This window comes from Triticum dicoccoides, chromosome 4A, assembly GCF_002162155.2.
Source record: "Triticum dicoccoides isolate Atlit2015 ecotype Zavitan chromosome 4A, WEW_v2.0, whole genome shotgun sequence".
Lineage (NCBI taxonomy): Eukaryota > Viridiplantae > Streptophyta > Magnoliopsida > Poales > Poaceae > Triticum > Triticum dicoccoides.
In genome coordinates, this window is record NC_041386.1 from 219,440,963 (window position 1) to 219,451,084 (window position 10,122).

The following is a 10,122-nucleotide window of genomic DNA, read 5'->3' on the forward strand; positions in this document are numbered from 1 at the left end:
TTGGGTACTGCCATTTCTTGGACAAGCATCCCACTTATGATTAACCCTCTTCGCAAGCATCCGCAACTACGAAAGAAGAATTAAGATAAACCTAACCATAGCATGAAACATATGGATCCAAATAGCCCCTTATGAAGCAACACATAAACTAGGGTTTAAGCTTCTGTCACTCTAGCAACCCATCATCTACTTATTACTTCCCAATGCCTTCCCCTAGGCCCAAACAATGGTTAAGTGTCATGTAGTCGACGTTCACATAACACCACTAGAGGAAAGACAACATACATCTCATCAAAATATCAAACGAATACCAAATTCACATGACTACTTATAGCAAGACTTCTCTCATGTCCTCAGGAACAAACATAACTACTCACAAATCATATTCATGTTCATAATCAGAGGGGTATTAATATGCATAAAGGATCTGAACATATAATATTCCACTGAATAAACCAACTAGCATCAACTACAAGGAGTAATCAACACTACTAGCAACCAACAGGTACCAATCTGAGGTTTTGAGATAAAGATCGGATACAAGAGATGAACTAGGGTTTGAGAGGAAATGGTGCTGGTGAAGATGTTGGTGGAGATTGACCCCCTCCCGAAGAGAGGATCGATGGTGATGATGATGGTGACGATTTTCCCCTCCAAGAGGGATGTTTCCCCGGCAGAACAGCTCAGCCGGAGCCCTAGATTGGTTTCGCCAAGGTTCTGCCTCGAGACGGTGGCGCTTCTCCCAAAAGCTTCCTCCTTATTTTTTCCAGGGCAAAAGACACCTTATACCAAAAGATGGGCATCGGGGGCCTGCCAGGTGGCCCATGAGGCAGGGGGCGCACCCAGGGGGTAGGGCGCGCCCCCACCCTCGTCGACGGTGGCTGGCTCCCCTCTGGTGCTTTATTCGCCCAATATTTTTAATATATTCCAAAACTGACTTTTGTGGAGTTTCAGGACTTTTGGAGTTGTGTAGAATAGGTCTCTAATATTTGCTCCTTTTCCAGCCTAGAATTCCAGCTGCCGGTATTCTCCCTCTTCATGTAAACCTCGTAAAATAAGAGAAAAAAGGCATAACCATTGTGACATAATGTGTAATAACAGCCCATAATGTGATAAATATCGATATAAAAGCATGATGTAAAATGGACGTATCAACTCCCCCAAGCTTAGACCTCGATTGTCCTCAAGCGGAAGCCGATATCGAAAAATGTCCACATGTTTAGAGATAGAGGTGTCGATAAAATAAAATACGGACATGAGGACATCATGATCATTCTTAGAACAACAATATATATATATATGACAATATATATATATATATATATATATTGTCATATGATTTCTTAAGCTAAAGTAACAATCTATTCACAATGTAAAGTATGAATCAGAAACTTCATTAAAAACTAACAAACTATAATCTCAGTCATTGAAGCAATTGCAATTTATCATAACATCGGAAAGAGTCAATATAAGAGCTTTTCAGCAAGTCCACATACTCAACTATCATTTAGTCTTCACAATTGCTAACACTCGCAATACTTATGGGTATGAAGCTTTAATCGGACACAGAGAAAGATAGGGGCTTATAGTTTTGCCTCCCAACCTTTTACCTCAAGGGTAATGTCAACAATAATAGTTTATGAAAACCCACATCCAATTAGCTATATATATCAGGATCTTTCCAACACACAGTGCTTGCCAAAGGATAAAATATAAAAAGGAAAGATGAAAATCACCATGACTCTTGTATAACGTATAAGACAAAAATAAAAGATAGGCCCTTCGCAGAGGGAAGCAGAGGTTGTCATGTGCTTTTATGGTTGGATGCACAAAATCTTAATGCAAAAGAACGTCACTTTATATTGCCACTTGTGATAGGGACCTTCATTATGTAGTCCGTCGCTTTTATTTCTTCCATATCACAAGATCGTATAAAGCTTATTTTCTCCACACTAATAGATCATACATATTTAGAGAGCAATTTTTATTGCTTGCAACAATGAAAACTTACTTGAAGGATCTTATTCAATCCATAGATAGATATGGTGGACTCTCATGGCAAAACTGGGTTTAAGGATATTTGGAAGCACGAGTAGTATCTCTACTTGGTGCAAAGAATTTGGCTAGCATGAAGGGGAAAGGCAAGCTCAACATGTTGGACGATCCATGACAATATAATTTATTTCGGATATAAGAAAACATAACCCATTACGTTGTCTTCCTTGTCCAACATCAACTTTTTAGCATGTCATATTTTAATGAGTGCTCACAATCATAAAAGATGTCCAAGATAGTATATTTATATGTGAAAACCTCTCTTTCTTTATTACTTCCTATTAATTGCAACGATGACCAAAACTATGTTTGTCAACTCTCAACAACTTTTATTCATCATACTCTTTATATGTGAAGTCATTACTCTCCATAAGATCCATATGATCATAGCAAGATAACAAAGCCCTTGACTTAAAACTAATCTTTATTATATAAAGCTCACGGACTTGATTACATAGATAAGGATCAACACAATACTCAAAGCTAGATCACACTAAACTTTATTCTACTAGATCAAGATATAACCAAAAGGATCGAACTAAGAAAAATAGTAAAGATAGAAGTGTGATGGTGATACGATACCGGGGCACTCCCCCAAGCTTAGCAGTTGCCAAGGGGAGTGCCCATACCCATGTATTTATGTCTCTTTCTTTGGTGGTGAAGAAGATGGTGATGGTGATGACAATTGTGCCTTAAGCTTTTTCATATTATAGTGGAGGAGAGCAATTTCCTCCTTTAGATCATCGACCTCCAACTCCAGCTTCAAGATCTTGTCACATAAATCTCATTTGCTTTTCTACCGAAAACAAGAAGGAATAGATCAGTTATTAGACAGGTTAGCCCTCTTAGGGAGACTAGACTTCTTGAACTTCACGTGCATATCTTCGGGTTGAGGTAGAGGAACATCCTCCTCCTCCGAACTTGAATCATCGATTCTCATCAAATGAGCATCCTCCTCATCATCCGTAGTTCGACCATAAGGAGATAGGTCCCCACAGGTCTTTGGGTCAGCAATGAGATGTGAGACATAGCTCTCTCTGTCAGAATCTTGAGATGACATCTTGCTCTAAATTTGCAGCAGAGACAGCTCGAAACAAAAACAGAGGATATTTGCGTGGTACGGTGGTCAAAACCTTCGGGAGATTATATAATGAATTTTTACCGACCTAAAGAAGTATCGTGCAAGAAATCGGAGTCCAGAGGGCACACGAGGTGCCCACGAGGCAGGGGGCGTGCCCTCCAGCCTCGTGGACGCCTCGTGTCCTTTCCGGACTGCTTCTTATTTTCCTATTTTTTTAATATTCCAAAACAGAGAAAAATTGCTATTGGAACTGTTTTGGAGTCGGTTTACTTACCGTACCACATACCTCTTCCTTTTTGGAGTCTGAAACATTCTGGAAAGTGTCCCTTATATACTCCTCCGGGGTTACGGTGTCAATAACATTAGTTTCAACATATAAGGGATTACCTGAGATATAATGTTTGATTCTTTGACCGTTCACCACCCTCGGATTTGTGCCTTCGAAGTTGTTGATTTTTATGGCACCGGAATGATAGACCTCCTCAATAACATAAGGACCTTCCCATTTAGAGAGGATTTTTCCCGCAAAGAATCTTAAACGAGAGTTGTATAACAAAACATAATCTCCTACATTAAACTCACACTTATGTATCCTTTTGTCATGCCATCTTTTAACTTTTTCTTTAAACAGTTTGGCATTCTCATAGGCCTGGGTTCTCCACTCATCAAGTGAGCTAATGTCAAATAGTCTCTTCTCACCGGCAAGTTTGAAATCATAATTGAGCTCTTTAATGGCCCAATATGCCTTATGTTCTAGTTCGAGAGGTAAGTGACATGCTTTTCCATAAACCATTTTATATGGAGACATACCCATAGGATTTTTATACGCAGTTCTATAGGCCCATAATGCATCATCAAGTTTCTTGGACCAATTCTTTCTAGACCTATTAACAGTTTTTTTTTCAAAATTAATTTAAGCTCTCTATTACTCAGTTCTACTTGACCACTAGACTGTGGGTGATATGGAGATGCAATTCTATGATTAACATCATACTTAGCAAGCATTTTACGAAAGGCACCATGAATAAAATGTGAACCACCATCAGTCATTAAGTATCTAGGGACTCCAAACCTCGGAAAAATAACTTCTTTAAGCATCTTAATAGAGGTGTTATGATCAACACTACTAGTTGGAATAGCTTCTAACCACTTAGTAATGTAATCAACAACAACTAAAATATGTGTATACCCATTAGAGGAAGGAAACGGTCCCATATAATCAAAGCCCCAAACATCAAATGGTTCAATAACAAGTGAATAGTTCATAGGCATTTCTTGACGTCTACTAATATTACCAATTCTTTGACATTCATCACAAGACAAGACAAACTTACGGGCATCCTCGAAAAGAGTAGGCCAATAAAAATCGGATTGCAATACCTTATGTGTAGTTCTATCTCCAGCATGGTGTCCTCCATAAGCCTCGGAGTGACACTTGCGTAGGATCTGTTCCTGTTCATGCTCAGGTACACAACGTCTAATAACACCATCTACTCCTTCTTTATAAAGGTGTGGGTCATCCCAGAAGTAATGTCTTAAATCATAGAAAAACTTTTTCTTTTGTTGGTATGTGAAACTAGGTGGTATAAATTTAGCAACAATATAATTAGCATAATCAACATACCATGGAGCAGTACGAGAAGCATTTATGACAGCTAATTGTTCATCAGGAAAGTTATCATCTATAGGTAGTGGGTCATCAAGAACATTTTCTAACCTAGACAAGTTGTCTGCAACGGGGTTCTCAGCTCCCTTTCTATCAATAATATGCAAATCAAATTCTTGTAGCAAGAGAACCCATCTAATAAGTCTAGGTTTAGCATCTTTCTTTTCCATAAGATATTTAATAGCAGCATGATCAGTTTGAACAGTTACTTTAGAATCAACAATATAGGGTCTGAACTTATCACAAGCAAATACAACTGGTAAAAATTCCTTTTCCGTAGTAGCATAATTTCTTTGGGCACTGTCTGGAGTTTTACTAGCATATTGGATAACATTTAATTTCTTATCAACTCTTTGTCCTAGAACAGCACCTATAGCATAATCACTAGCATCACACATAGTTTCAAATGGTAAATTCCAATCAGGTGGCTGAACAATAGGTGCAGAAATCAAGGCTTTCTTAAGTATTTCAAATGCTTCTACACAATCATCATCAAAGACAAAAGGAACATCTTTTTGTAAGAGATTAGTCAGAGGCCTAGAAATTTTTGAGAAGTCTTTAATGAACCTCCTATAAAAACCGGCATGGCCAAGGAAACTTCTTATACCTTTAATGTCCTTAAGACACGACATCTTTTCAATAGCATCAACTTTAGCCTTATCAACTTCAATACCTCTTTCAGAAACTTTATGCCCCAAGAAAATACCTTCATTAACCACAAAGTGGTACTTCTCCCAATTCAAGACAAGGTTAGTTTCTTCACATCTCTGCAAAACTCGATCAAGGTTTCTTAAGCAATCATCAAAAGAAGTTCCATACACGGAGAAATCATCCATGAAAACCTCAACAATCTTTTCACAAAAGTCAGAGAATATAGCAGTCATACATCTTTGAAAGGTAGCAGGTGCATTACATAAACCAAAAGGCATACGTCTATAAGCAAAGGTACCAAAGGGCAAGTAAAAGTGGTCTTTTCCTGATCCTCTTTTGACACATGTATTTGAGAGAAACCAGAATAACCATCTAGAAAGCAAAAATGTGTATGTTTGGATAATCTTTCTAGCATTTGATCAATAAAAGGTAAAGGGTAATGTTCCTTTCTAGTAGCTTTATTTAATTTGTGGAAATCAATTACCATTCTATAACCTGTAACAATTCTTTGTGGGATCAATTCATCTTTATCATTAGGAACAACAGTAATACCTCCCTTCTTAGGGAGACAATGGACAGGACTTACCCACTGACTATCAGCAACATGATAAATTATACCTGCCTCCAGAAGCTTTAGTATTTTATTTCTTACCACTTCTTTCTTCTTAGGATTTAACCATCGTTGGTGATCAACAACCGGTTTAGCGTCTTTCTCCAATTTTATTTTATGCTGGCATAGAGTGGGACTAATGCCCTTAAGATCATCAAGAATATATCCAATAGCAGCGCGGTGCTTCTTCAGAGTTTTCAATAATTTCTCTTCTTCCTGCTCTGAAAGGTTAGCACTAATAATAATAATAGGATATATCTTCTTTTCATCAAGATAAGCATATTTTAGAGTATCAGGTAATGGTTTAAGCTCAAACAAGGGATCACCCTTGGGTGGAGGAGGATCCCCTAGAATTTCAACAGGCAAGTTGTGTTTCAAAATAGGTCCCTGTTTAAAGAATACTTCATCTATTTCCCTTCTTTCATTCATAAACATATCATTTTCATGGTCTAGAAAATATTGTTCTAAAGGATCATTAGGAGGCACGACAATATAAGCAAGACCAATAATTTCATCTTTACTAGGCAATTCTTTATCATGGGGTTGTCTACGAAATTTAGCAAAATTAAAATCATGAGACATATCCCCTAAACCAACAGAAACAATATCCTTTTTGCAGTCTATCTTAGCATTAACAGTATTCAAGAAGGGCCTACCAAATATAATGGGACAAAAGTCATCTTGTGGGGAACCAAGAACAAGAAAATCAGTAGGATATTTAACTTTCCCACACAAGACTTCAACATCTCTAACAATCTCGACTGGTGAAAGAGTATCTCTATTGGCAAGCTTAATAGTAACATCAATATCTTGTATCTCAGCAGGTGCAATATCATACATAATTTCTTTATATAAAGTATGAGGTATTGCACTCGCACTAGCACCCATATCACATAAGCCATGTAACAATGATCTCCTATTTTAATAGAAACAACATGTATGCCTACAACAGGTCTATGTTTATCTTTAGTATTGGGTCTAGTAATTCTAGTAGCTTCATCACAAAAGTAAATAACATAACCATCAATATTATCGACCAAGAGATTTTTAACCATAGCAATACTAGGCTCAACTTTAATTTGCTCGTAGGGTGTAGGTGTTTTAGTATTACTCTTACGAACCAGGGTTGAAGCTTTAGCATGATCCTTCATTCTAATAGGGAAATGTGGTTTCTCAATATAAGCGGTAGGAACAATAGGATCAACATTATAAGTGATAGTCTTTTCTTCAACTTTAATAGGTTCAACTACTTTTACTTCAATGGGAGGATGATATTTAAGCCACTTCTCCTTAGGGAGATCAACATGAGTAGAAAATGATTCATAGAAAGAAGCTACTATCTCAGAGTCAAGTCCATATTTAGTGTTAAATTCACGAAAAGCATCGGTATCCATAAAAGATTTAACACAATCAAACTTAGGTGTTATACCTGACTCCTTACCTTCGTCGAGTTCCCAATCTTCAGAGTTGCGTTTAATTATTTCCAATAAATCCCATCTGAATTCAATAGTCTTCATCATAAAAGAACCAGTACAAGAAGTATAGAGCATGGAGCAATTATTGAGAGAAAGCCGAGCATAAAAATTTTGAATGATAATTTCTCTTGAGAGCTCATGATTGGGGCACAAATATAACATTGACTTAAGCCTCCCCCAAGCTTGAGCGATGCTTTATCCTTCGCGAGGCCAAAAATTATATATATAATTACGATCACGATGAACCAGATGCATAGGATAAAACTTCTGATGAAATTCCAAATTCAATCGGTTGTAGTTCCATGATCCAATATCATCACATAGCCTAAACATGTCAATGCCTTTCCCTTCAAAGATAAAGAGAAGACCTTCTTCTTGGTAACATCCTCGGGCATACCTGCAAGCTTAAATAATCCACAAACTTCATCCACATAGATTAGGTGCATATCGGGATGTAATGTTCCATCTCCTGTAAAAGGATTAGCTAGCAGTTTCTCTATCATACCCGAAGGAATTTCAAAGTAAACATTTTCAGTAGGTTCAGTAGGTTGAGGAGAAACTCTTTGCTCTACTGGTCAGGGTGAAGATACCCCGAACAAGCCCCTCAAAGGATTGTTTTCCATAGTAACAAGTGACAGTAAATTTCAGCACATTATATAAATTTTTCCTTACCAAATTCCACTTACCAAAGGCGCTTCACTCCCCGACAATGGCGCCAGAAAAGAGTCTTTATGACCCACAAGTATAGAGGATCTATTGTACTCCTTTCAATAAGTAAGAGTGTCGAACCCAACGAGGAGCAAAAGGAAATGACAAGCGGTTTTTAGTAAGGTATTCTCTACAAGCACTGAAATTATCGGTAACAGATAGTTTTGTGATAAGGTAATTCGTAACGGGTAACAAGTAATAAAAGTAAACAAGGTGCAGCAAGGTGGCCCAATCCTTTTTGTAGCAAAGGACAAGCCTGGACAAACTCTTATATAAAGGAAAGCGCTCCCGAGGACACATGGGAATTATCGTCAAGCTGGTTTTCATCATGCTCATATGGTTCACGTTCGTTACTTTGATAATTTGATATGTGGGTGAACCGGTTCTTGGGTACTGCCCTTCCTTGGACAAGCATCCCACTTATGATTAACCCCCTTCGCAAGCATCCGCAACTACGAAAGAAGAATTAAGGTAAATCTAACCATAACATGAAACATATGGATCCAAATTAGCCCCTTACGAAGCAACGCATAAACTAGGGTTTAAGCTTCTGTCACTCTAGCAACCCATCATCTACTTATTACTTCCCATTGCCTTCCCCTAGGCCCAAACAATGGTGAAGTTTCAAGTAGTCGACGTTCACATAACACCACTAGAGGAAAGACAACATACATCTCATCAAAATATCGAACGAATACCAAATTCACATGACTACTTATAGCAAGACTTCTCTCATGTCCTCGGGAACAAACGTAACTACTCACAAATCATATTCATGTTCATAATCAAAGGGGTATAAATATGCATAAAGGATTTGAACATATAATATTCCACCGAATAAACCAACTAGCATCAACTACAAGGAGTAATCAACACTACTAGCAACCCACAAGTACCAATCTGATGTTTTGAGACAAATATCGGAAACAAGAGATGAACTAGGGTTTGAGAGGAGATGGTGTTGGTGAAGATGTTAGTGGAGATTGACCCCCTCCGGAAGAGAGGATCGATGGTGATGACGATGGTGACGATTTCCCCTCTTGGAGGGATGTTTCTTCGGTAGAACAGCTCCGCCGGAGCCCTAGATTGGTTCCGCCAAGGTTCCGCCTCGAGACGGCGGCGCTTTGTCCCTAAAGCTTCCTCCTCATTTTTTCCGGGGCAAAAGACACCTTATACCAAAAGATGGGCATCGGGGGCCTGCCAGGTGGCCCATGAGGTAGGGGGTGCGCCCAGGAGGGTAGGGCGCCCCCCCCCACCCTCGTGGATGGTGGCTGGCTCCCCTCTGGTGCTTTGTTCGCCCAATATTTTTAATATATTCCAAAACTAACTTTCCTAGAGTTTAAGGACTTTTGGAGTTGTGCAGAATATGTCTCTAATATTTGCTCCTTTTCCAGCCCAGAATCCTAGCTGCCGGCATTCTCCCTCTTCATGTGAACTTGTAAAATAAGAGAGAAAAGGCATAAGCATTGTGACATAATGTGTAATAATAGCCCATAATGCGATAAATATCGATATAAAAGCATGATGCAAAATGGATGTATCATGCACTTGCATCACACATGGTTAAGACATTATACCCATGTCCGTTGAGCGTCATCAGAGTCTTTGCAGCAAAAAAATGTTAGAGAGGGTCAGAAGACAGCCACACTAGCATGTCGCCCAAATATATATGAGTGAAAAGGGTGGTCTGTGATGTTCAAAATTCCAATACACAACCTTGACCGTGTGGGCCCACGGTTGGGCGCGTCGTCGAAGATCGATGAGAGGGGCCAGAAGTCAAGAACCACCTAGAAGTGACCAAATATATGTAGGAATATTGGTGTGATGTTTAAAACTTTAAATACACAATGCACAACTTTGATGGCACCTTCCTCGC